This window comes from Octopus bimaculoides, unplaced genomic scaffold (assembly GCF_046866305.1).
Source record: "Octopus bimaculoides isolate indiv1 unplaced genomic scaffold, ASM4686630v1 contig39, whole genome shotgun sequence".
Classification (NCBI taxonomy): Eukaryota; Metazoa; Mollusca; class Cephalopoda; order Octopoda; family Octopodidae; genus Octopus; species Octopus bimaculoides.
In genome coordinates, this window is record NW_028315289.1 from 230,001 (window position 1) to 256,118 (window position 26,118).

At 36.0% G+C, this 26,118-nt stretch overlaps 28 non-coding genes across 28 annotated transcripts; 14 read left to right on the top strand and 14 right to left on the bottom strand.

Annotated features, from left to right (window-relative positions):
• Window positions 1-576: 576 nt before the first annotated feature.
• LOC149129591 (5S ribosomal RNA) lies at window positions 577-695 on the bottom strand. The gene has a single exon (XR_016239398.1). It is a non-coding gene; the product is annotated as a 5S ribosomal RNA (ribosomal RNA).
• A 694-nt stretch (window positions 696-1,389) lies between these two features.
• LOC149129592 (5S ribosomal RNA) lies at window positions 1,390-1,508 on the top strand. Its single transcript, XR_016239545.1, has one exon. It is a non-coding gene; the product is annotated as a 5S ribosomal RNA (ribosomal RNA).
• Window positions 1,509-2,454: 946 nt separating this feature from the next.
• LOC149129593 (5S ribosomal RNA) lies at window positions 2,455-2,573 on the bottom strand. The gene has a single exon (XR_016239803.1). It is a non-coding gene; the product is annotated as a 5S ribosomal RNA (ribosomal RNA).
• A 694-nt stretch (window positions 2,574-3,267) lies between these two features.
• Window positions 3,268-3,386, top strand: LOC149129594 (5S ribosomal RNA). Its single transcript, XR_016239992.1, has one exon. It is a non-coding gene; the product is annotated as a 5S ribosomal RNA (ribosomal RNA).
• Window positions 3,387-4,334: 948 nt separating this feature from the next.
• LOC149129595 (5S ribosomal RNA) lies at window positions 4,335-4,453 on the bottom strand. Its single transcript, XR_016239399.1, has one exon. It is a non-coding gene; the product is annotated as a 5S ribosomal RNA (ribosomal RNA).
• Window positions 4,454-5,147: 694 nt separating this feature from the next.
• LOC149129596 (5S ribosomal RNA) lies at window positions 5,148-5,266 on the top strand. Its single transcript, XR_016239546.1, has one exon. It is a non-coding gene; the product is annotated as a 5S ribosomal RNA (ribosomal RNA).
• Window positions 5,267-6,212: 946 nt separating this feature from the next.
• On the bottom strand, window positions 6,213-6,331 carry LOC149129597 (5S ribosomal RNA). Its single transcript, XR_016239374.1, has one exon. It is a non-coding gene; the product is annotated as a 5S ribosomal RNA (ribosomal RNA).
• A 694-nt stretch (window positions 6,332-7,025) lies between these two features.
• On the top strand, window positions 7,026-7,144 carry LOC149129598 (5S ribosomal RNA). The gene has a single exon (XR_016239284.1). It is a non-coding gene; the product is annotated as a 5S ribosomal RNA (ribosomal RNA).
• A 992-nt stretch (window positions 7,145-8,136) lies between these two features.
• LOC149129599 (5S ribosomal RNA) lies at window positions 8,137-8,255 on the bottom strand. Its single transcript, XR_016239804.1, has one exon. It is a non-coding gene; the product is annotated as a 5S ribosomal RNA (ribosomal RNA).
• A 694-nt stretch (window positions 8,256-8,949) lies between these two features.
• On the top strand, window positions 8,950-9,068 carry LOC149129600 (5S ribosomal RNA). Its single transcript, XR_016239622.1, has one exon. It is a non-coding gene; the product is annotated as a 5S ribosomal RNA (ribosomal RNA).
• A 950-nt stretch (window positions 9,069-10,018) lies between these two features.
• LOC149129601 (5S ribosomal RNA) lies at window positions 10,019-10,137 on the bottom strand. The gene has a single exon (XR_016239805.1). It is a non-coding gene; the product is annotated as a 5S ribosomal RNA (ribosomal RNA).
• Window positions 10,138-10,831: 694 nt separating this feature from the next.
• On the top strand, window positions 10,832-10,950 carry LOC149129602 (5S ribosomal RNA). Its single transcript, XR_016239993.1, has one exon. It is a non-coding gene; the product is annotated as a 5S ribosomal RNA (ribosomal RNA).
• Window positions 10,951-11,892: 942 nt separating this feature from the next.
• Window positions 11,893-12,011, bottom strand: LOC149129603 (5S ribosomal RNA). The gene has a single exon (XR_016239806.1). It is a non-coding gene; the product is annotated as a 5S ribosomal RNA (ribosomal RNA).
• Window positions 12,012-12,705: 694 nt separating this feature from the next.
• On the top strand, window positions 12,706-12,824 carry LOC149129604 (5S ribosomal RNA). The gene has a single exon (XR_016239735.1). It is a non-coding gene; the product is annotated as a 5S ribosomal RNA (ribosomal RNA).
• Window positions 12,825-13,768: 944 nt separating this feature from the next.
• On the bottom strand, window positions 13,769-13,887 carry LOC149129605 (5S ribosomal RNA). The gene has a single exon (XR_016239807.1). It is a non-coding gene; the product is annotated as a 5S ribosomal RNA (ribosomal RNA).
• Window positions 13,888-14,581: 694 nt separating this feature from the next.
• LOC149129606 (5S ribosomal RNA) lies at window positions 14,582-14,700 on the top strand. Its single transcript, XR_016239547.1, has one exon. It is a non-coding gene; the product is annotated as a 5S ribosomal RNA (ribosomal RNA).
• Window positions 14,701-15,650: 950 nt separating this feature from the next.
• Window positions 15,651-15,769, bottom strand: LOC149129607 (5S ribosomal RNA). Its single transcript, XR_016240010.1, has one exon. It is a non-coding gene; the product is annotated as a 5S ribosomal RNA (ribosomal RNA).
• A 694-nt stretch (window positions 15,770-16,463) lies between these two features.
• Window positions 16,464-16,582, top strand: LOC149129608 (5S ribosomal RNA). Its single transcript, XR_016239261.1, has one exon. It is a non-coding gene; the product is annotated as a 5S ribosomal RNA (ribosomal RNA).
• Window positions 16,583-17,534: 952 nt separating this feature from the next.
• On the bottom strand, window positions 17,535-17,653 carry LOC149129609 (5S ribosomal RNA). The gene has a single exon (XR_016239809.1). It is a non-coding gene; the product is annotated as a 5S ribosomal RNA (ribosomal RNA).
• Window positions 17,654-18,347: 694 nt separating this feature from the next.
• Window positions 18,348-18,466, top strand: LOC149129610 (5S ribosomal RNA). Its single transcript, XR_016239548.1, has one exon. It is a non-coding gene; the product is annotated as a 5S ribosomal RNA (ribosomal RNA).
• A 954-nt stretch (window positions 18,467-19,420) lies between these two features.
• Window positions 19,421-19,539, bottom strand: LOC149129611 (5S ribosomal RNA). The gene has a single exon (XR_016239810.1). It is a non-coding gene; the product is annotated as a 5S ribosomal RNA (ribosomal RNA).
• Window positions 19,540-20,233: 694 nt separating this feature from the next.
• Window positions 20,234-20,352, top strand: LOC149129612 (5S ribosomal RNA). Its single transcript, XR_016239549.1, has one exon. It is a non-coding gene; the product is annotated as a 5S ribosomal RNA (ribosomal RNA).
• A 954-nt stretch (window positions 20,353-21,306) lies between these two features.
• LOC149129613 (5S ribosomal RNA) lies at window positions 21,307-21,425 on the bottom strand. The gene has a single exon (XR_016239811.1). It is a non-coding gene; the product is annotated as a 5S ribosomal RNA (ribosomal RNA).
• Window positions 21,426-22,119: 694 nt separating this feature from the next.
• On the top strand, window positions 22,120-22,238 carry LOC149129614 (5S ribosomal RNA). Its single transcript, XR_016239311.1, has one exon. It is a non-coding gene; the product is annotated as a 5S ribosomal RNA (ribosomal RNA).
• A 992-nt stretch (window positions 22,239-23,230) lies between these two features.
• Window positions 23,231-23,349, bottom strand: LOC149129615 (5S ribosomal RNA). Its single transcript, XR_016239812.1, has one exon. It is a non-coding gene; the product is annotated as a 5S ribosomal RNA (ribosomal RNA).
• Window positions 23,350-24,043: 694 nt separating this feature from the next.
• LOC149129616 (5S ribosomal RNA) lies at window positions 24,044-24,162 on the top strand. The gene has a single exon (XR_016239312.1). It is a non-coding gene; the product is annotated as a 5S ribosomal RNA (ribosomal RNA).
• Window positions 24,163-25,132: 970 nt separating this feature from the next.
• LOC149129617 (5S ribosomal RNA) lies at window positions 25,133-25,251 on the bottom strand. The gene has a single exon (XR_016239530.1). It is a non-coding gene; the product is annotated as a 5S ribosomal RNA (ribosomal RNA).
• Window positions 25,252-25,945: 694 nt separating this feature from the next.
• On the top strand, window positions 25,946-26,064 carry LOC149129618 (5S ribosomal RNA). The gene has a single exon (XR_016239551.1). It is a non-coding gene; the product is annotated as a 5S ribosomal RNA (ribosomal RNA).
• The last annotated feature ends 54 nt before the right edge of the window (window positions 26,065-26,118 follow it).

Sequence of the window (26,118 nt, forward strand, 5' to 3'; positions counted from 1 at the left end):
GTTAGTTTCTAAAAAAATTCATATGCTTGTTCTGGGAACTGGCAGTGAACTATCTCTTTCAAACTCTTGCATTCGATATGTTTGTAGGGACTGGACCACTAAGCACGAACTTTTAGTCATTGTTTGCAGCTCGCCTTACCGAGGTGCCAGATGATGCCCGTTGGGATGCTTAACTTTTCCAACCACATGGTTCCGGGTTCAGTCCCACTGCGTGGCACCTTGGGCAAGTGTCTTCTACTATAGTCTCGGGACGACCAAAGCCTTATGAGTGGTTTTGGTAGACGGAAACTGAAAGAAGCCCGTCGTATACATGTGTATACATGTGTGTGTATATATGTATATATATATATATATATATGTATGTATGTGCGTGTATATGTTTGTGTCTGTTCCCCAACATCGCATGACAACCGATGGTGGTGTGTATACGTCCCTGTAACTTAGCGGTTCGGCAAAAAGTGGACGATATAATAAGTGCCAGGCTTACAAAGAATAAGTCCTGATGAAAATAAATTGAATCCGCTGTTTTAATGCTTGTTAAAATTTACAGCTTGTGTAAATTAAAAAGAAAACGAATGCTTACAGCACCTAGGGTTCCCAAGCGGTCACCCATCTAAGTACTAACTAGGCTCGATGTTGCTTAACTTCGGTGATCGGACGAGGACCGGTGCTTTCAACGTGATATGGCCGTAAACATCTATACAGTAAATTTTAATCTATTTATTCTATAAACTTATACTAAATCATTTTCATTTTTTAGAATGTATTTTTCTTTCTTTCACTTTGTATATAACTTGGCAATCTTTCGGTAAAAAGACATTATCTTTCATCTTCACAGTGCCATCTTAGCGATCTTTCTATAAAAAACAAATTATCGTTCACCTTCACAGTGCTGAACAGTTAAACGCTGGCAACAACACTTACTAATCATTCACATCATATACTACTACCTATACATTGCACACTTTAACGACTTATGAACTTTCCCTATTTTCCTTCTCACTCTTACGGTCATTTAAGTTTTTATTTGCTTGGCACCCGTTATACACGTTCATCTTTACCAGAAAACAATTCACATTTTGTGCGCCAGTGCTTTCGAAACAATGTTATTATATGCCGGTGTAATGACGTTATACGACCGTTATATCCATTGGGTCGGATATAAAATAGCACCAATTTATTTACAGATTATACCCAGCATTGATACTGATCGCGCAAATGAGAAATAATGAATATATGTGCGGCCGTATTTTTCGCTTTTAAGTTGCAAAAAAATAAATGTTAAAGCCTCAATTTCTATATAAATTGAAAGAAATCAAATGTTCTGAAAAATAAAATTGCTTTAGTATGATATTATAGAATAAATACATTAAAATTTACTTCTCTGATGTTTACGGCCATATCACGTTGAAAACACCGGTTCTCGTCCGATCACCGAAGTTAAGCAACATCGAGCCTAGTTAGTACTTAGATGGGTGACCGCTTGGGAACCCTAGGTGCTGTAAGCATTTGTTTTGCTTCTTTTAACATTTTTTTAAAAATTAATTTAAACAAATTGAATTTTGACAATGTAATATGATAAAAGAAAGTGGATTCGATTTACTTTCAATATGAAATACAGAAAGCATACGCAGATTAACCAAAATTCAGCGGGTGGGAACCTCTTGTAAGACTACTACTTATCCATGAAACTTGTTGACAGTGATGATCGTGCAGCTGAAAAGTTTTCCCGTGAAGATATTGAAAATAGCTTTCATGTCATGTTCACTGTTGAACAACCATCAACCTGAGAGAACAGGAACAAATAGTGTAAAGCATTCTCTCCCATAATTCAAACGATTTGCATATTCTGTGACTCTATAAAGGGAGATAATAGTTGCGTTAGTTTCTAAAAAAATTCATATGCTTGTTCTGGGAACTGGCAGTGAAATATCTCTTTCAAACTCTTGCATTCGATATGTTTGTAGGGACTGGACCACTAAGCACGAACTTTTAGTCATTGTTTGCAGCTCGCCTTACCGAGGTGCCAGATGATGCCCGTTGGGATGCTTAACTTTTCCAACCACATGGTTCCGGGTTCAGTCCCACTGCGTGGCACCTTGGGCAAGTGTCTTCTACTATAGTCTCGGGACGACCAAAGCCTTATGAGTGGTTTTGGTAGACGGAAACTGAAAGAAGCCCGTCGTATACATGTGTATACATGTGTATATATATATATATATATATATATATATATGTATGTATGTGCGTGTATATGTTTGTGTCTGTTCCCCAACATCGCATGACAACCGATGGTGGTGTGTATACGTCCCTGTAACTTAGCGGTTCGGCAAAAAGTGGACGATATAATAAGTGCCAGGCTTACAAAGAATAAGTCCTGATGAAAATAAATTGAATCCGCTGTTTTAATGCTTGTTAAAATTTACAGCTTGTGTAAATTAAAAAGAAAAAGAATGCTTACAGCACCTAGGGTTCCCAAGCGGTCACCCATCTAAGTACTAACTAGGCTCGATGTTGCTTAACTTCGGTGATCGGACGAGAACCGGTGCTTTCAACGTGATATGGCCGTAAACATCTATACAGTAAATTTTAATCTATTTATTCTATAAACTTATACTAAATCATTTTCATTTTTTAGAATGTATTTTTCTTTCTTTCACTTTGTATATAACTTGGCAATCTTTCGGTAAAAAGACATTATCTTTCATCTTCACAGTGCCATCTTAGCGATCTTTCTATAAAAAACAAATTATCGTTCACCTTCACAGTGCTGAACAGTTAAACGCTGGCAACAACACTTACTAATCATTCACATCATATACTACTACCTATACATTGCACACTTTAACGACTTATGAACTTTCCCTATTTTCCTTCTCACTCTTACGGTCATTTAAGTTTTTATTTGCTTGGCACCCGTTATACACGTTCATCTTTACCAGAAAACAATTCACATTTTGTGCGCCAGTGCTTTCGAAACAATGTTATTATATGCCGGTGTAATGACGTTATACGACCGTTATATCCATTGGGTCGGATATAAAATAGCACCAATTTATTTACAGATTATACCCAGCATTGATACTGATCGCGCAAATGAGAAATAATGAATATATGTGCGGCCGTATTTTTCGCTTTTAAGTTGCAAAAAAATAAATGTTAAAGCCTCAATTTCTATATAAATTGAAAGAAATCAAATGTTCTGAAAAATAAAATTGCTTTAGTATGATATTATAGAATAAATACATTAAAATTTACTTCTCTGATGTTTACGGCCATATCACGTTGAAAACACCGGTTCTCGTCTGATCACCGAAGTTAAGCAACATCGAGCCTAGTTAGTACTTAGATGGGTGACCGCTTGGGAACCCTAGGTGCTGTAAGCATTTTTTTTGCTTCTTTTAAAATTTTTTTAAAAAATAATTTAAACAAATTGAATTTTGACAATGTAATATGATAAAAGAAAGTGGATTCGATTTACTTTCAATATGAAATACAGAAAGCATACGCAGATTAACCAAAATTCAGCGGGTGGGAACCTCTTGTAAGACTACTACTTATCCATGAAACTTGTTGACAGTGATGATCGTGCAGCTGAAAAGTTTTCCCGTGAAGATATTGAAAATAGCTTTCATGTCATGTTCACTGTTGAACAACCATCAACCTGAGAGAACAGGAACAAATAGTGTAAAGCATTCTCTCCCATAATTCAAACGATTTGCATATTCTGTGACTCTATAAAGGGAGATAATAGTTGCGTTAGTTTCTAAAAAAATTCATATGCTTGTTCTGGGAACTGGCAGTGAACTATCTCTTTCAAACTCTTGCATTCGATATGTTTGTAGGGACTGGACCACTAAGCACGAACTTTTAGTCATTGTTTGCAGCTCGCCTTACCGAGGTGCCAGATGATGCCCGTTGGGATGCTTAACTTTTCCAACCACATGGTTCCGGGTTCAGTCCCACTGCGTGGCACCTTGGGCAAGTGTCTTCTACTATAGTCTCGGGACGACCAAAGCCTTATGAGTGGTTTTGGTAGACGGAAACTGAAAGAAGCCCGTCGTATACATGTGTATACATGTGTGTGTATATATGTATATATATATATATATATATGTATGTATGTGCGTGTATATGTTTGTGTCTGTTCCCCAACATCGCATGACAACCGATGGTGGTGTGTATACGTCCCTGTAACTTAGCGGTTCGGCAAAAAGTGGACGATATAATAAGTGCCAGGCTTACAAAGAATAAGTCCTGATGAAAATAAATTGAATCCGCTGTTTTAATGCTTGTTAAAATTTACAGCTTGTGTAAATTAAAAAGAAAACGAATGCTTACAGCACCTAGGGTTCCCAAGCGGTCACCCATCTAAGTACTAACTAGGCTCGATGTTGCTTAACTTCGGTGATCGGACGAGGACCGGTGCTTTCAACGTGATATGGCCGTAAACATCTATACAGTAAATTTTAATCTATTTATTCTATAAACTTATACTAAATCATTTTCATTTTTTAGAATGTATTTTTCTTTCTTTCACTTTGTATATAACTTGGCAATCTTTCGGTAAAAAGACATTATCTTTCATCTTCACAGTGCCATCTTAGCGATCTTTCTATAAAAAACAAATTATCGTTCACCTTCACAGTGCTGAACAGTTAAACGCTGGCAACAACACTTACTAATCATTCACATCATATACTACTACCTATACATTGCACACTTTAACGACTTATGAACTTTCCCTATTTTCCTTCTCACTCTTAAGGTCATTTAAGTTTTTATTTGCTTGGCACCCGTTATACACGTTCATCTTTACCAGAAAACAATTCACATTTTGTGCGCCAGTGCTTTCGAAACAATGTTATTATATGCCGGTGTAATGACGTTATACGACCGTTATATCCATTGGGTCGGATATAAAATAGCACCAATTTATTTACAGATTATACCCAGCATTGATACTGATCGCGCAAATGAGAAATAATGAATATATGTGCGGCCGTATTTTTCGCTTTTAAGTTGCAAAAAAATAAATGTTAAAGCCTCAATTTCTATATAAATTGAAAGAAATCAAATGTTCTGAAAAATAAAATTGCTTTAGTATGATATTATAGAATAAATACATTAAAATTTACTTCTCTGATGTTTACGGCCATATCACGTTGAAAACACCGGTTCTCGTCCGATCACCGAAGTTAAGCAACATCGAGCCTAGTTAGTACTTAGATGGGTGACCGCTTGGGAACCCTAGGTGCTGTAAGCATTTGTTTTGCTTCTTTTAACATTTTTTTAAAAATTAATTTAAACAAATTGAATTTTGACAATGTAATATGATAAAAGAAAGTGGATTCGATTTACTTTCAATATGAAATACAGAAAGCATACGCAGATTAACCAAAATTCAGCGGGTGGGAACCTCTTGTAAGACTACTACTTATCCATGAAACTTGTTGACAGTGATGATCGTGCAGCTGAAAAGTTTTCCCGTGAAGATATTGAAAATAGCTTTCATGTCATGTTCACTGTTGAACAACCATCAACCTGAGAGAACAGGAACAAATAGTGTAAAGCATTCTCTCCCATAATTCAAACGATTTGCATATTCTGTGACTCTATAAAGGGAGATAATAGTTGCGTTAGTTTCTAAAAAAATTCATATGCTTGTTCTGGGAACTGGCAGTGAAATATCTCTTTCAAACTCTTGCATTCGATATGTTTGTAGGGACTGGACCACTAAGCACGAACTTTTAGTCATTGTTTGCAGCTCGCCTTACCGAGGTGCCAGATGATGCCCGTTGGGATGCTTAACTTTTCCAACCACATGGTTCCGGGTTCAGTCCCACTGCGTGGCACCTTGGGCAAGTGTCTTCTACTATAGTCTCGGGACGACCAAAGCCTTATGAGTGGTTTTGGTAGACGGAAACTGAAAGAAGCCCGTCGTATACATGTGTATACATGTGTATATATATATATATATATATATATATATATGTATGTATGTGCGTGTATATGTTTGTGTCTGTTCCCCAACATCGCATGACAACCGATGGTGGTGTGTATACGTCCCTGTAACTTAGCGGTTCGGCAAAAAGTGGACGATATAATAAGTGCCAGGCTTACAAAGAATAAGTCCTGATGAAAATAAATTGAATCCGCTGTTTTAATGCTTGTTAAAATTTACAGCTTGTGTAAATTAAAAAGATAAAGAATGCTTACAGCACCTAGGGTTCCCAAGCGGTCACCCATCTAAGTACTAACTAGGCTCGATGTTGCTTAACTTCGGTGATCGGACGAGAACCGGGGCTTTCAACGTGATATGGCCGTAAACATCTATACAGTAAATTTTAATCTATTTATTCTATAAACTTATACTAAATCATTTTCATTTTTTAGAATGTATTTTTCTTTCTTTCACTTTGTATATAACTTGGCAATCCTTCGGTAAAAAGACATTATCTTTCATCTTCACAGTGCCATCTTAGCGATCTTTCTATAAAAAACAAATTATCGTTCACCTTCACAGTGCTGAACAGTTAAACGCTGGCAACAACACTTACTAATCATTCACATCATATACTACTACCTATACATTGCACACTTTAACGACTTATTAACTTTCCCTATTTTCCTTCTCACTCTTACGGTCATTTAAGTTTTTATTTGCTTGGCACCCGTTATACACGTTCATCTTTACCAGAAAACAATTCACATTTTGTGCGCCAGTGCTTTCGAAACAATGTTATTATATGCCGGTGTAATGACGTTATACGACCGTTATATCCATTGGGTCGGATATAAAATAGCACCAATTTATTTACAGATTATAACCAGCATTGATACTGATCGCGCAAATGAGAAATAATGAATATATGTGCGGCCGTATTTTTCGCTTTTAAGTTGCAAAAAAATAAATGTTAAAGCCTCAATTTCTATATAAATTGAAAGAAATCAAATGTTCTGAAAAATAAAATTGCGTTAGTATGATATTATAGAATAAATACATTAAAATTTACTTCTCTGATGTTTACGGCCATATCACGTTGAAAACACCGGTTCTCGTCCGATCACCGAAGTTAATCAACATCGAGCCTAGTTAGTACTTAGATGGGTGACCGCTTGGGAACCCTAGGTGCTGTAAGCATTTTTTTTGCTTCTTTTAACATTTTTTTAAAAATTAATTTAAACAAATTGAATTTTGATAATGTAATATGATAAAAGAAAGTGGATTCGATTTACTTTCAATATGAAATACAGAAAGCATACGCAGATTAACCAAAATTCAGCGGGTGGGAACCTCTTGTGAGACTACTACTTATCCATGAAACTTGTTGACAGTGATGATCGTGCAGCTGAAAAGTTTTCCCGTGAAGATATTGAAAATAGCTTTCATGTCATGTTCACTGTTGAACAACCATCAACCTGAGAGAACAGGAACAAATAGTGTAAAGCATTCTCTCCCATAATTCAAACGATTTGCATATTCTGTGACTCTATAAAGGGAGATAATAGTTGCGTTAGTTTCTAAAAAAATTCATATCCTTGTTCTGGGAACTGGCAGTGAACTATCTCTTTCAACCTCTGGCATTCGATATGTTTGTAGGGACTGGACCACTAAGCACGAACTTTTAGTCATTGTTTGCAGCTCGCCTTACCGAGGTGCCAGATGATGCCCGTTGGGATGCTTAACTTTTCCAACCACATGGTTCCGGGTTCAGTCCCACTGCGTGGCACCTTGGGCAAGTGTCTTCTACTATAGTCTCGGGACGACCAAAGCCTTATGAGTGGTTTTGGTAGACGGAAACTGAAAGAAGCCCGTCGTATACATGTGTATACATGTGTATATATATATATATATATATATATATATATATATATATATATATATATATATATATATATATATATATATATATATGTATGTATGTGCGTGTATATGTTTGTGTCTGTTCCCCAACATCGCATGACAACCGATGGTGGTGTGTATACGTCCCTGTAACTTAGCGGTTCGGCAAAAAGTGGACGATATAATAAGTGCCAGGCTTACAAAGAATAAGTCCTGATGAAAATAAATTGAATCCGCTGTTTTAATGCTTGTTAAAATTTACAGCTTGTGTAAATTAAAAAGAAAACGAATGCTTACAGCACCTAGGGTTCCCAAGCGGTCACCCATCTAAGTACTAACTAGGCTCGATGTTGCTTAACTTCGGTGATCGGACGAGAACCGGTGCTTTCAACGTGATATGGCCGTAAACATCTATACAGTAAATTTTAATCTATTTATTCTATAAACTTATACTAAATCATTTTCATTTTTTAGAATGTATTTTTCTTTCTTTCACTTTGTATATAACTTGGCAATCCTTCGGTAAAAAGACATTATCTTTCATCTTCACAGTGCCATCTTAGCGATCTTTCTATAAAAAACAAATTATCGTTCACCTTCACAGTGCTGAACAGTTAAACGCTGGCAACAACACTTACTAATCATTCGCATCATATACTACTACCTATACATTGCACACTTTAACGACTTATGAACTTTCCCTATTTTCCTTCTCACTCTTACGGTCATTTAAGTTTTTATTTGCTTGGCACCCGTTATACACGTTCATCTTTACCAGAAAACAATTCACATTTTGTGCGCCAGTGCTTTCGAAACAATGTTATTATATGCCGGTGTAATGACGTTATACGACCGTTATATCCATTGGGTCGGATATAAAATAGCACCAATTTATTTACAGATTATACCCAGCATTGATACTGATCGCGCAAATGAGAAATAATGAATATATGTGCGGCCGTATTTTTCGCTTTTAAGTTGCAAAAAAATAAATGTTAAAGCCTCAATTTCTATATAAATTGAAAGAAATCAAATGTTCTGAAAAATAAAATTGCTTTAGTATGATATTATAGAATAAATACATTAAAATTTACTTCTCTGATGTTTACGGCCATATCACGTTGAAAACACCGGTTCTCGTCCGATCACCGAAGTTAAGCAACATCGAGCCTAGTTAGTACTTAGATGGGTGACCGCTTGGGAACCCTAGGTGCTGTAAACATTTTTTTTGCTTCTTTTAAAAATTTTTTAAAAATTAATTTAAACAAATTGAATTTTGACAATGTAATATGATAAAAGAAAGTGGATTCGATTTACTTTCAATATGAAATACAGAAAGCATACGCAGATTAACCAAAATTCAGCGGGTGGGAACCTCTTGTAAGACTACTACTTATCCATGAAACTTGTTGACAGTGATGATCGTGCAGCTGAAAAGTTTTCCCGTGAAGATATTGAAAATAGCTTTCATGTCATGTTCACTGTTGAACAACCATCAACCTGAGAGAACAGGAACAAATAGTGTAAAGCATTCTCTCCCATAATTCAAACGATTTGCATATTCTGTGACTCTATAAAGGGAGATAATAGTTGCGTTAGTTTCTAAAAAAATTCATATGCTTGTTCTGGGAACTGGCAGTGAACTATCTCTTTCAAAATCTTGCTTTCGATATGTTTGTAGGGACTGGACCACTAAGCACGAACTTTTAGTCATTGTTTGCAGCTCGCCTTACCGAGGTGCCAGATGATGCCCGTTGGGATGCATAACTTTTCCAACCACATGGTTCCGGGTTCAGTCCCACTGCGTGGCACCTTGGGCAAGTGTCTTCTACTATAGTCTCGGGACGACCAAAGCCTTATGAGTGGTTTTGGTAGACGGAAACTGAAAGAAGCCCGTCGTATACATGTGTATACATGTGTATATATATATATATATATATATATATATATATATGTATGTATGTGCGTGTATATGTTTGTGTCTGTTCCCCAACATCGCATGACAACCGATGGTGGTGTGTATACGTCCCTGTAACTTAGCGGTTCGGCAAAAAGTGGACGATATAATAAGTGCCAGGCTTACAAAGAATAAGTCCTGATGAAAATAAATTGAATCCGCTGTTTTAATGCTTGTTAAAATTTACAGCTTGTGTAAATTAAAAAGAAAAAGAATGCTTACAGCACCTAGGGTTCCCAAGCGGTCACCCATCTAAGTACTAACTAGGCTCGATGTTGCTTAACTTCGGTGATCGGACGAGAACCGGTGCTTTCAACGTGATATGGCCGTAAACATCTATACAGTAAATTTTAATCTATTTATTCTATAAACTTATACTAAATCATTTTCATTTTTTAGAATGTATTTTTCTTTCTTTCACTTTGTATATAACTTGGCAATCCTTCGGTAAAAAGACATTATCTTTCATCTTCACAGTGCCATCTTAGCGATCTTTCTATAAAAAACAAATTATCGTTCACCTTCACAGTGCTGAACAGTTAAACGCTGGCAACAACACTTACTAATCATTCACATCATATACTACTACCTATACATTGCACACTTTAACGACTTATGAACTTTCCCTATTTTCCTTCTCACTCTTACGGTCATTTAAGTTTTTATTTGCTTGGCACCCGTTATACACGTTCATCTTTACCAGAAAACAATTCACATTTTGTGCGCCAGTGCTTTCGAAACAATGTTATTATATGCCGGTGTAATGACGTTATACGACCGTTATATCCATTGGGTCGGATATAAAATAGCACCAATTTATTTACAGATTATAACCAGCATTGATACTGATCGCGCAAATGAGAAATAATGAATATATGTGCGGCCGTATTTTTCGCTTTTAAGTTGCAAAAAAATAAATGTTAAAGCCTCAATTTCTATATAAATTGAAAGAAATCAAATGTTCTGAAAAATAAAATTGCTTTAGTATGATATTATAGAATAAATACATTAAAATTTACTTCTCTGATGTTTACGGCCATATCACGTTGAAAACACCGGTTCTCGTCTGATCACCGAAGTTAAGCAACATCGAGCCTAGTTAGTACTTAGATGGGTGACCGCTTGGGAACCCTAGGTGCTGTAAGCATTTTTTTTGCTTCTTTTAAAATTTTTTTAAAAATTAATTTAAACAAATTGAATTTTGACAATGTAATATGATAAAAGAAAGTGGATTCGATTTACTTTCAATATGAAATACAGAAAGCATACGCAGATTAACCAAAATTCAGCGGGTGGGAACCTCTTGTAAGACTACTACTTATCCATGAAACTTGTTGACAGTGATGATCGTGCAGCTGAAAAGTTTTCCCGTGAAGATATTGAAAATAGCTTTCATGTCATGTTCACTGTTGAACAACCATCAACCTGAGAGAACAGGAACAAATAGTGTAAAGCATTCTCTCCCATAATTCAAACGATTTGCATATTCTGTGACTCTATAAAGGGAGATAATAGTTGCGTTAGTTTCTAAAAAAATTCATATCCTTGTTCTGGGAACTGGCAGTGAACTATCTCTTTCAACCTCTGGCATTCGATATGTTTGTAGGGACTGGACCACTAAGCACGAACTTTTAGTCATTGTTTGCAGCTCGCCTTACCGAGGTGCCAGATGATGCCCGTTGGGATGCTTAACTTTTCCAACCACATGGTTCCGGGTTCAGTCCCACTGCGTGGCACCTTGGGCAAGTGTCTTCTACTATAGTCTCGGGACGACCAAAGCCTTATGAGTGGTTTTGGTAGACGGAAACTGAAAGAAGCCCGTCGTATACATGTGTATACATGTGTATATATATATATATATATATATATATGTATGTATGTGCGTGTATATGTTTGTGTCTGTTCCCCAACATCGCATGACAACCGATGGTGGTGTGTATACGTCCCTGTAACATAGCGGTTCGGCAAAAAGTGGACGATATAATAAGTGCCAGGCTTACAAAGAATAAGTCCTGATGAAAATAAATTGAATCCGCTGTTTTAATGCTTGTTAAAATTTACAGCTTGTGTAAATTAAAAAGAAAAAGAATGCTTACAGCACCTAGGGTTCCCAAGCGGTCACCCATCTAAGTACTAACTAGGCTCGATGTTGCTTAACTTCGGTGATCGGACGAGAACCGGTGCTTTCAACGTGATATGGCCGTAAACATCTATGCAGTAAATTTTAATCTATTTATTCTATAAACTTATACTAAATCATTTTCATTTTTTAGAATGTATTTTTCTTTCTTTCAGTTTGTATATAACTTGGCAATCCTTCGGTAAAAAGACATTATCTTTCATCTTCACAGTGCCATCTTAGCGATCTTTCTATAAAAAACAAATTATCGTTCACCTTCACAGTGCTGAACAGTTAAACGCTGGCAACAACACTTACTAATCATTCACATCATATACTACTACCTATACATTGCACACTTTAACGACTTATGAACTTTCCCTATTTTCCTTCTCACTCTTACGGTCATTTAAGTTTTTATTTGCTTGGCACCCGTTATACACGTTCATCTTTACCAGAAAACAATTCACATTTTGTGCGCCAGTGCTTTCGAAACAATGTTATTATATGCCGGTGTAATGACGTTATACGACCGTTATATCCATTGGGTCGGATATAAAATAGCACCAATTTATTTACAGATTATACCCAGCATTGATACTGATCGCGCAAATGAGAAATAATGAATATATGTGCGGCCGTATTTTTCGCTTTTAAGTTGCAAAAAAATAAATGTTAAAGCCTCAATTTCTATATAAATTGAAAGAAATCAAATGTTCTGAAAAATAAAATTGCTTTAGTATGATATTATAGAATAAATACATTAAAATTTACTTCTCTGATGTTTACGGCCATATCACGTTGAAAACACCGGTTCTCGTCCGATCACCGAAGTTAAGCAACATCGAGCCTAGTTAGTACTTAGATGGGTGACCGCTTGGGAACCCTAGGTGCTGTAAACATTTTTTTTGCTTCTTTTAAAAATTTTTTAAAAATTAATTTAAACAAATTGAATTTTGACAATGTAATATGATAAAAGAAAGTGGATTCGATTTACTTTCAATATGAAATACAGAAAGCATACGCAGATTAACCAAAATTCAGCGGGTGGGAACCTCTTGTAAGACTACTACTTATCCATGAAACTTGTTGACAGTGATGATCGTGCAGCTGAAAAGTTTTCCCGTGAAGATATTGAAAATAGCTTTCATGTCATGTTCACTGTTGAACAACCATCAACCTGAGAGAACAGGAACAAATAGTGTAAAGCATTCTCTCCCATAATTCAAACGATTTGCATATTCTGTGACTCTATAAAGGGAGATAATAGTTGCGTTAGTTTCTAAAAAAATTCATATGCTTGTTCTGGGAACTGGCAGTGAACTATCTCTTTCAAAATCTTGCTTTCGATATGTTTGTAGGGACTGGACCACTAAGCACGAACTTTTAGTCATTGTTTGCAGCTCGCCTTACCGAGGTGCCAGATGATGCCCGTTGGGATGCATAACTTTTCCAACCACATGGTTCCGGGTTCAGTCCCACTGCGTGGCACCTTGGGCAAGTGTCTTCTACTATAGTCTCGGGACGACCAAAGCCTTATGAGTGGTTTTGGTAGACGGAAACTGAAAGAAGCCCGTCGTATACATGTGTATACATGTGTATATATATATATATATATATATATATATATATATGTATGTATGTGCGTGTATATGTTTGTGTCTGTTCCCCAACATCGCATGACAACCGATGGTGGTGTGTATACGTCCCTGTAACTTAGCGGTTCGGCAAAAAGTGGACGATATAATAAGTGCCAGGCTTACAAAGAATAAGTCCTGATGAAAATAAATTGAATCCGCTGTTTTAATGCTTGTTAAAATTTACAGCTTGTGTAAATTAAAAAGAATGCTTACAGCACCTAGGGTTCCCAAGCGGTCACCCATCTAAGTACTAACTAGGCTCGATGTTGCTTAACTTCGGTGATCGGACGAGAACCGGTGCTTTCAACGTGATATGGCCGTAAACATCTATACAGTAAATTTTAATCTATTTATTCTATAAACTTATACTAAATCATTTTCATTTTTTAGAATGTATTTTTCTTTCTTTCACTTTGTATATAACTTGGCAATCCTTCGGTAAAAAGACATTATCTTTCATCTTCACAGTGCCATCTTAGCGATCTTTCTATAAAAAACAAATTATCGTTCACCTTCACAGTGCTGAACAGTTAAACGCTGGCAACAACACTTACTAATCATTCACATCATATACTACTACCTATACATTGCACACTTTAACGACTTATGAACTTTCCCTATTTTCCTTCTCACTCTTACGGTCATTTAAGTTTTTATTTGCTTGGCACACGTTATACGCGTTCATCTCTACCAGAAAACAATTCACATTTTGTGCGCCAGTGCTTTCGAAACAATGTTATTATATGCCGGTGTAATGACGTTATACGACCGTTATATCCATTGGGTCGGATATAAAATAGCACCAATTTATTTACAGATTATACCCAGCATTGATACTGATCGCGCAAATGAGAAATAATGAATATATGTGCGGCCGTATTTTTCGCTTTTAAGTTGCAAAAAAATAAATGTTAAAGCCTCAATTTCTATATAAATTGAAAGAAATCAAATGTTCTGAAAAATAAAATTGCTTTAGTATGATATTATAGAATAAATACATTAAAATTTACTTCTCTGATGTTTACGGCCATATCACGTTGAAAACACCGGTTCTCGTCCGATCACCGAAGTTAAGCAACATCGAGCCTAGTTAGTACTTAGATGGGTGACCGCTTGGGAACCCTAGGTGCTGTAAGCATTTTTTTTGCTTCTTTTAAAACTTTTTTAAAAATTAATTTAAACAAATTGAATTTTGACAATATAATATGATAAAAGAAAGTGGATTCGATTTACTTTCAATATGAAATACAGACAGCATACGCAGATTAACCAAAATTCAGCGGGTGGGAACCTCTTGTAAGACTACTACTTATCCATGAAACTTGTTGACAGTGATGATCGTGCAGCTGAAAAGTTTTCCCGTGAAAATATTGAAAATAGCTTTCATGTCATGTTCACTGTTGAACAACCATCAACCTGAGAGAACAGGAACAAATAGTGTAAAGCATTCTCTCCCATAATTCAAACGATTTGCATATTCTGTGACTCTATAAAGGGAGATAATAGTTGCGTTAGTTTCTAAAAAAATTCATATGCTTGTTCTGGGAACTGGCAGTGAACTATCTCTTTCAACCTCTGGCATTCGATATGTTTGTAGGGACTGGACCACTAAGCACGAACTTTTAGTCATTGTTTGCAGCTCGCCTTACCGAGGTGCCAGATGATGCCCGTTGGGATGCTTAACTTTTCCAACCACATGGTTCCGGGTTCAGTCCCACTGCGTGGCACCTTGGGCAAGTGTCTTCTACTATAGTCTCGAGACGACCAAAGCCTTATGAGTGGTTTTGGTAGACGGAAACTGAAAGAAGCCCGTCGTATACATGTGTATATATATATATATATATATATATATATATATATATATATATATGTATGTATGTGCGTGTATATGTTTGTGTCTGTTCCCCAACATCGCATGACAACCGATGGTGGTGTGTATACGTCCTTGTAATTTAGCGGTTCGGCAAAAAGTGGACGATATAATAAGTGCCAGGCTTACAAAGAATAAGTCCTGATGAAAATAAATTGAATCCGCTGTTTTAATGCTTGTTAAAATTTACAGCTTGTGTAAATTAAAAAGAAAAAGAATGCTTACAGCACCTAGGGTTCCCAAGCGGTTACCCATCTAAGTACTAACTAGGCTCGATGTTGCTTAACTTCGGTGATCGGACGAGAACCGGTGCTTTCAACGTGATATGGCCGTAAACACCTATACAGTAAATTTTAATCTATTTATTCTATAAACTTATACTAAATCATTTTCATTTTTTAGAATGTATTTTTCTTTCTTTCACTTTGTATATAACTTGGCAATCCTTCGGTAAAAAGACATTATCTTTCATCTTCACAGTGCCATCTTAGCGATCTTTCTATAAAAAACAAATTATCGTTCACCTTCACAGTGCTGAACAGTTAAACGCTGGCAACAACACTTACTAATCATTCACATCATATACTACTACCTATACATTGCACACTTTAACGACTTATGAACTTTCCCTATTTTCCTTCTCACTCTTACGGTCATTTAAGTTTTTATTTGCTTGGCACACGTTATACGCGTTCATCTCTACCAGAAAACAATTCACATTTTGTGCGCCAGTGCTTTCGAAACAATGTTATTATATGCCGGTGTAATGACGTTATACGACCGTTATATCCATTGGGTCGGATATAAAATAGCACCAATTTATTTACAGATTATACCCAGCATTGATACTGATCGCGCAAATGAGAAATAATGAATATATGTGCGGCCGTATTTTTCGCTTTTAAGTTGCAAAAAAATAAATGTTAAAGCCTCAATTTCTATATAAATTGAAAGAAATCAAATGTTCTGAAAAATAAAATTGCTTTAGTATGATATTATAGAATAAATACATTAAAATTTACTTCTCTGATGTTTACGGCCATATCACGTTGAAAACACCGGTTCTCGTCCGATCACCGAAGTTAAGCAATATCGAGCCTAGTTAGTACTTAGATGGGTGACCGCTTGGGAACCCTAGGTGCTGTAAGCATTTTTTTTGCTTCTTTTAAAACTTTTTTAAAAATTAATTTAAACAAATTGAATTTTGACAATATAATATGATAAAAGAAAGTGGATTCGATTTACTTTCAATATGAAATACAGACAGCATACGCAGATTAACCAAAATTCAGCGGGTGGGAACCTCTTGTAAGACTACTACTTATCCATGAAACTTGTTGACAGTGATGATCGTGCAGCTGAAAAGTTTTCCCGTGAAAATATTGAAAATAGCTTTCATGTCATGTTCACTGTTGAACAACCATCAACCTGAGAGAACAGGAACAAATAGTGTAAAGCATTCTCTCCCATAATTCAAACGATTTGCATATTCTGTGACTCTATAAAGGGAGATAATAGTTGCGTTAGTTTCTAAAAAAATTCATATGCTTGTTCTGGGAACTGGCAGTGAACTATCTCTTTCAACCTCTGGCATTCGATATGTTTGTAGGGACTGGACCACTAAGCACGAACTTTTAGTCATTGTTTGCAGCTCGCCTTACCGAGGTGCCAGATGATGCCCGTTGGGATGCTTAACTTTTCCAACCACATGGTTCCGGGTTCAGTCCCACTGCTTGGCACCTTGGGCAAGTGTCCTCTACTATAGTCTCGGGACGACCAAAGCCTTATGAGTGGTTTTGGTAGACGGAAACTGAAAGAAGCCCGTCGTATACATGTGTATACATGTGTATATATATATATATATATATATATATATATATATATGTATGTATGTGCGTGTATATGTTTGTGTCTGTTCCCCAACATCGCATGACAACCGATGGTGGTGTGTATACGTCCCTGTAACTTAGCGGTTCGGCAAAAAGTGGTCGATATAATAAGTGCCAGGCTTACAAAGAATAAGTCCTGATGAAAATAAATTGAATCCGCAGTTTTAATGCTTGTTAAAATTTACAGCTTGTGTAAATTAAAAAGAAAAAGAATGCTTACAGCACCTAGGGTTCCCAAGCGGTCACCCATCTAAGTACTAACTAGGCTCGATGTTGCTTAACTTCGGTGATCGGACGAGAACCGGTGCTTTCAACGTGATATGGCCGTAAACATCTATACAGTAAATTTTAATCTATTTATTCTATAAACTTATACTAAATCATTTTCATTTTTTAGAATGTATTTTTCTTTCTTTCACTTTGTATATAACTTGGCAATCCTTCGGTAAAAAGACATTATCTTTCATCTTCACAGTGCCATCTTAGCGATCTTTCTATAAAAAACAAATTATCGTTCACCTTCACAGTGCTGAACAGTTAAACGCTGGCAACAACACTTACTAATCATTCACATCATATACTACTACCTATACATTGCACACTTTAACGACTTATGAACTTTCCCTATTTTCCTTCTCACTCTTACGGTCATTTAAGTTTTTATTTGCTTGGCACACGTTATACGCGTTCATCTCTACCAGAAAACAATTCACATTTTGTGCGCCAGTGCTTTCGAAACAATGTTATTATATGCCGGTGTAATGACGTTATACGACCGTTATATCCATTGGGTCGGATATAAAATAGCACCAATTTATTTACAGATTATACCCAGCATTGATACTGATCGCGCAAATGAGAAATAATGAATATATGTGCGGCCGTATTTTTCGCTTTTAAGTTGCAAAAAAATAAATGTTAAAGCCTCAATTTCTATATAAATTGAAAGAAATCAAATGTTCTGAAAAATAAAATTGCTTTAGTATGATATTATAGAATAAATACATTAAAATTTACTTCTCTGATGTTTACGGCCATATCACGTTGAAAACACCGGTTCTCGTCCGATCACCGAAGTTAAGCAACATCGAGCCTAGTTAGTACTTAGATGGGTGACCGCTTGGGAACCCTAGGTGCTGTAAGCATTTTTTTTGCTTCTTTTAAAACTTTTTTAAAAATTAATTTAAACAAATTGAATTTTGACAATATAATATGATAAAAGAAAGTGGATTCGATTTACTTTCAATATGAAATACAGACAGCATACGCAGATTAACCAAAATTCAGCGGGTGGGAACCTCTTGTAAGACTACTACTTATCCATGAAACTTGTTGACAGTGATGATCGTGCAGCTGAAAAGTTTTCCCGTGAAAATATTGAAAATAGCTTTCATGTCATGTTCACTGTTGAACAACCATCAACCTGAGAGAACAGGAACAAATAGTGTAAAGCATTCTCTCCCATAATTCAAACGATTTGCATATTCTGTGACTCTATAAAGGGAGATAATAGTTGCGTTAGTTTCTAAAAAAATTCATATGCTTGTTCTGGGAACTGGCAGTGAACTATCTCTTTCAACCTCTGGCATTCGATATGTTTGTAGGGACTGGACCACTAAGCACGAACTTTTAGTCATTGTTTGCAGCTCGCCTTACCGAGGTGCCAGATGATGCCCGTTGGGATGCTTAACTTTTCCAACCACATGGTTCCGGGTTCAGTCCCACTGCGTGGCACCTTGGGCAAGTGTCTTCTACTATAGTCTCGAGACGACCAAAGCCTTATGAGTGGTTTTGGTAGACGGAAACTGAAAGAAGCCCGTCGTATACATGTGTATACATGTGTATATATATATATATATATATATATATATATATATATATGTATGTATGTGCGTGTATATGTTTGTGTCTGTTCCCCAACATCGCATGACAACCGATGGTGGTGTGTATACGTCCCTGTAACTTAGCGGTTCGGCAAAAAGTGGTCGATATAATAAGTGCCAGGCTTACAAAGAATAAGTCCTGATGAAAATAAATTGAATCCGCAGTTTTAATGCTTGTTAAAATTTACAGCTTGTGTAAATTAAAAAGAAAAAGAATGCTTACAGCACCTAGGGTTCCCAAGCGGTCACCCATCTAAGTACTAACTAGGCTCGATGTTGCTTAACTTCGGTGATCGGACGAGAACCGGTGCTTTCAACGTGATATGGCCGTAAACATCTATACAGTAAATTTTAATCTATTTATTCTATAAACTTATACTAAATCATTTTCATTTTTTAGAATGTATTTTTCTTTTTTTCACTTTGTATATAACTTGGCAATCCTTCGGTAAAAAGACATTATCTTTCATCTTCACAGTGCCATCTTAGCGATCTTTCTATAAAAAACAAATTATCGTTCACCTTCACAGTGCTGAACAGTTAAACGCTGGCAACAACACTTACTAATCATTCACATCATATACTACTACCTATACATTGCACACTTTAACGACTTATTAACTTTCCCTATTTTACTTCTCACTCTTACGGTCATTTAAGTTTTTATTTGCTTGGCACCCGTTATACACGTTCATCTTTACCAGAAAACAATTCACATTTTGTGCGCCAGTGCTTTCGAAACAATGTTATTATATGCCGGTGTAATGACGTTATACGACCGTTATATCCATTGGGTCGGATATAAAATAGCACCAATTTATTTACAGATTATACCCAGCATTGATACTGATCGCGCAAATGAGAAATAATGAATATATGTGCGGCCGTATTTTTCGCTTTTAAGTTGCAAAAAAATAAATGTTAAAGCCTCAATTTCTATATAAATTGAAAGAAATCAAATGTTCTGAAAAATAAAATTGCTTTAGTATGATATTATAGAATAAATACATTAAAATTTACTTCTCTGATGTTTACGGCCATATCACGTTGAAAACACCGGTTCTCGTCCGATCACCGAAGTTAAGCAACATCGAGCCTAGTTAGTACTTAGATGGGTGACCGCTTGGGAACCCTAGGTGCTGTAAGCATTTTTTTTGCTTCTTTTAAAACTTTTTTAAAAATTAATTTAAACAAATTGAATTTTGACAATGTAATATGATAAAAGAAAGTGGATTCGATTTACTTTCAATATGAAATACAGACAGCATACGCAGATTAACCAAAATTCAGCGGGTGGGAACCTCTTGTAAGACTACTACTTATCCATGAAACTTGTTGACAGTGATGATCGTGCAGCTGAAAAGTTTTCCCGTGAAAATATTGAAAATAGCTTTCATGTCATGTTCACTGTTGAACAACCATCAACCTGAGAGAACAGGAACAAATAGTGTAAAGCATTCTCTCCCATAATTCAAACGATTTGTATATTCTGTGACTCTATAAAGGGAGATAATAGTTGCGTTAGTTTCTAAAAAAATTCATATGCTTGTTCTGGGAACTGGCAGTGAACTATCTCTTTCAACCTCTGGCATTCGATATGTTTGTAGGGACTGGACCACTAAGCACGAACTTTTAGTCATTGTTTGCAGCTCGCCTTACCGAGGTGCCAGATGATGCCCGTTGGGATGCTTAACTTTTCCAACCACATGGTTCCGGGTTCAGTCCCACTGCTTGGCACCTTGGGCAAGTGTCCTCTACTATAGTCTCGGGACGACCAAAGCCTTATGAGTGGTTTTGGTAGACGGAAACTGAAAGAAGCCCGTCGTATACATGTGTATACATGTATATATATATATATATATATATATATATATATATATATATGTATGTATGTGCGTGTATATGTTTGTGTCTGTTCCCCAACATCGCATGACAACCGATGGTGGTGTGTATACGTCCCTGTAACTTAGCGGTTCGGCAAAAAGTGGACGATATAATAAGTGCCAGGCTTACAAAGAATAAGTCCTGATGAAAATAAATTGAATCCGCTGTTTTAATGCTTGTTAAAATTTACAGCTTGTGTAAATTAAAAAGAAAAAGAATGCTTACAGCACCTAGGGTTCCCAAGCGGTCACCCATCTAAGTACTAACTAGGCTCGATGTTGCTTAACTTCGGTGATCGGACGAGAACCGGTGCTTTCAACGTGATATGGCCGTAAACATCTATACAGTAAATTTTAATCTATTTATTCTATAAACTTATACTAAATCATTTTCATTTTTTAGAATGTATTTTTCTTTCTTTCACTTTGTATATAACTTGGCAATCCTTCGGTAAAAAGACATTATCTTTCATCTTCACAGTGCCATCTTAGCGATCTTTCTATAAAAAACAAATTATCGTTCACCTTCACAGTGCTGAGCAGTTAAACGCTGGCAACAACACTTACTAATCATTCACATCATATACTACTACCTATACATTGCACACTTTAACGACTTATTAACTTTCCCTATTTTACTTCTCACTCTTACGGTCATTTAAGTTTTTATTTGCTTGGCACCCGTTATACACGTTCATCTTTACCAGAAAACAATTCACATTTTGTGCGCCAGTGCTTTCGAAACAATGTTATTATATGCCGGTGTAATGACGTTATACGACCGTTATATCCATTGGGTCGGATATAAAATAGCACCAATTTATTTACAGATTATACCCAGCATTGATACTGATCGCGCAAATGAGAAATAATGAATATATGTGCGGCCGTATTTTTCGCTTTTAAGTTGCAAAAAAATAAATGTGAAAGCCTCAATTTCTATATAAATTGAAAGAAATCAAATGTTCTGAAAAATAAAATTGCTTTAGTATGATATTATAGAATAAATACATTAAAATTTACTTCTCTGATGTTTACGGCCATATCACGTTGAAAACACCGGTTCTCGTCCGATCACCGAAGTTAAGTAACATCGAGCCTAGTTAGTACTTAGATGGGTGACCGCTTGGGAACCCTAGGTGCTGTAAGCATTTTTTTTGCTTCTTTTAAAACTTTTTTAAAAATTAATTTAAACAAATTGAATTTTGACAATGTAATATGATAAAAGAAAGTGGATTCGATTTACTTTCAATATGAAATACAGACAGCATACGCAGATTAACCAAAATTCAGCGGGTGGGAACCTCTTGTAAGACTACTACTTATCCATGAAACTTGTTGACAGTGATGATCGTGCAGCTGAAAAGTTTTCCCGTGAAGATATTGAAAATAGCTTTCATGTCATGTTCACTGTTGAACAACCATCAACCTGAGAGAACAGGAACAAATAGTGTAAAGCATTCTCTCCCATAATTCAAACGATTTGCATATTCTGTGACTCTATAAAGGGAGATAATAGTTGCGTTAGTTTCTAAAAAAATTCATATGCTTGTTCTGGGAACTGGCAGTGAACTATCTCTTCCAACCTCTGGCATTCGATATGTTTGTAGGGACTGGACCACTAAGCACGAACTTTCAGTCATTGTTTGCAGCTCGCCTTACCGAGGTGCCAGATGATGCCCGTTGGGATGCTTAACTTTTCCAACCACATGGTTCCGGGTTCAGTCCCACTGCGTGGCACCTTGGGCAAGTGTCTTCTACTATAGTCTCGGGACGACCAAAGCCTTATGAGTGGTTTTGGTAGACGGAAACTGAAAGAAGCCCGTCGTATACATGTGTATACATGTGTGTATATATATATATATATATATATATATATATATATATATATATATATATATATTTATATATATATATATATATGTGTATGTATGTGCGTGTATATGTTTGTGTCTGTTCCCCAACATCGCATGACAACCGATGGTGGTGTGTATACGTCCCTGTAACTTAGCGGTTCGGCAAAAAGTGGACGATATAATAAGTGCCAGGCTTACAAAGAATAAGTCCTGATGAAAATAAATTGAATCCGCTGTTTTAATGCTTGTTAAAATTTACAGCTTGTGTAAATTAAAAAGAAAAAGAATGCTTACAGCACCTAGGGTTCCCAAGCGGTCACCCATCTAAGTACTAACTAGGCTCGATGTTGCTTAACTTCGGTGATCGGACGAGAACCGGTGCTTTCAACGTGATATGGCCGTAAACATCTATACAGTAAATTTTAATCTAGTTATTATATAAACTTATACTAAATCATTTTCATTTTTTAGAATGTATTTTTCTTTCTTTCACTTTGTATATAACTTGGCAATCCTTCGGTAAAAAGACATTATCTTTCTTCTTCACAGTGCCATCTTAGCGATCTTTCTATAAAAAACAAATTATCGTTCACCTTCACAGTGCTGAACAGTTAAACGCTGGCAACAACACTTACTAATCATTCACATCATATACTACTACCTATACATTGCACACTTTAACGAATTATGAACTTTCCCTATTTTCCTTCTCACTCTTACGGTCATTTAAGTTTTTATTTGCTTGGCACCCGTTATACACGTTCATCTTTACCAGAAAACAATTCACATTTTGTGCGCCAGTGCTTTCGAAACAATGTTATTATATGCCGGTGTAATGACGTTATACGACCGTTATATCCATTGGGTCGGATATAAAATAGCACCAATTTATTTACAGATTATACCCAGCATTGATACTGATCGCGCAAATGAGAAATAATGAATATATGTGCGGCCGTATTTTTCGCTTTTAAGTTGCAAAAAAATAAATGTGAAAGCCTCAATTTCTATATAAATTGAAAGAAATCAAATGTTCTGAAAAATAAAATTGCTTTAGTATGATATTATAGAATAAATACATTAAAATTTACTTCTCTGATGTTTACGGCCATATCACGTTGAAAACACCGGTTCTCGTCCGATCACCGAAGTTAAGTAACATCGAGCCTAGTTAGTACTTAGATGGGTGACCGCTTGGGAACCCTAGGTGCTGTAAGCATTTTTTTTGCTTCTTTTAAAACTTTTTTAAAAATTAATTTAAACAAATTGAATTTTGACAATGTAATATGATAAAAGAAAGTGGATTCGATTTACTTTCAATATGAAATACAGACAGCATACGCAGATTAACCAAAATTCAGCGGGTGGGAACCTCTTGTAAGACTACTACTTATCCATGAAACTTGTTGACAGTGATGATCGTGCAGCTGAAAAGTTTTCCCGTGAAGATATTGAAAATAGCTTTCATGTCATGTTCACTGTTGAACAACCATCAACCTGAGAGAACAGGAACAAATAGTGTAAAGCATTCTCTCCCATAATTCAAACGATTTGCATATTCTGTGACTCTATAAAGGGAGATAATAGTTGCGTTAGTTTCTAAAAAAATTCATATGCTTGTTCTGGGAATTGGCAGTGAACTATCTCTTTCAACCTCTGGCATTCGATATGTTTGTAGGGACTGGACCACTAAGCACGAACTTTTAGTCATTGTTTGCAGCTCGCCTTACCGAGGTGCCAGATGATGCCCGTTGGGATGCTTAACTTTTCCAACCACATGGTTCCGGGTTCAGTCCCACTGCGTGGCACCTTGGGCAAGTGTCTTCTACTATAGTCTCGGGACGACCAAAGCCTTATGAGTGGTTTTGGTAGACGGAAACTGAAAGAAGCCCGTCGTATACATGTGTATACATGTATATATATATATATATATATATATATATATATATATATATATATATATATATATATGTATGTATGTGCGTGTATATGTTTGTGTCTGTTCCCCAACATCGCATGACAACCGATGGTGGTGTGTATACGTCCCTGTAACTTAGCGGTTCGGCAAAAAGTGGACGATATAATAAGTGCCAGGCTTACAAAGAATAAGTCCTGATGAAAATAAATTGAATCCGCTGTTTTAATGCTTGTTAAAATTTACAGCTTGTGTAAATTAAAAAGAAAAAGAATGCTTACAGCACCTAGGGTTCCCAAGCGGTCACCCATCTAAGTACTAACTAGGCTCGATGTTGCTTAATTTCGGTCATCGGACGAGAACCGGTGCTTTCAACGTGATATGGCCGTAAACATCTATACAGTAAATTTTAATCTATTTATTCTATAAACTTATACTAAATCATTTTCATTTTTTAGAATGTATTTTTCTTTCTTTCACTTTGTATATAACTTGGCAATCCTTCGGTAAAAAGACATTATCTTTCATCTTCACAGTGCCATCTTAGCGATCTTTCTATAAAAAACAAATTATCGTTCACCTTCACAGTGCTGAACAGTTAAACGCTGGCAACAACACTTACTAATCATTCACATCATATACTACTACCTATACATTGCACACTTTAACGACTTATTAACTTTCCCTATTTTCCTTCTCACTCTTACGGTCATTTAAGTTTTTATTTGCTTGGCACCCGTTATACACGTTCATCTTTACCAGAAAACAATTCACATTTTGTGCGCCAGTGCGTTCGAAACAATGTTATTATATGCCGGTGTAATGACGTTATACGACCGTTATATCCATTGGGTCGGATATAAAATAGCACCAATTTATTTACAGATTATACCCAGCATTGATACTGATCGCGCAAATGAGAAATAATGAATATATGTGCGGCCGTATTTTTCGCTTTTAAGTTGCAAAAAAATAAATGTTAAAGCCTCAATTTCTATATAAATTGAAAGAAATCAAATGTTCTGAAAAATAAAATTGCTTTAGTATGATATTATAGAATAAATACATTAAAATTTACTTCTCTGATGTTTACGGCCATATCACGTTGAAAACACCGGTTCTCGTCCGATCACCGAAGTTAAGCAACATCGAGCCTAGTTAGTACTTAGATGGGTGACCGCTTGGGAACCCTAGGTGCTGTAAGCATTTTCTTTGCTTCTTTTAACATTTTTTTAAAAATTAATTTAAAGAAATTGAATT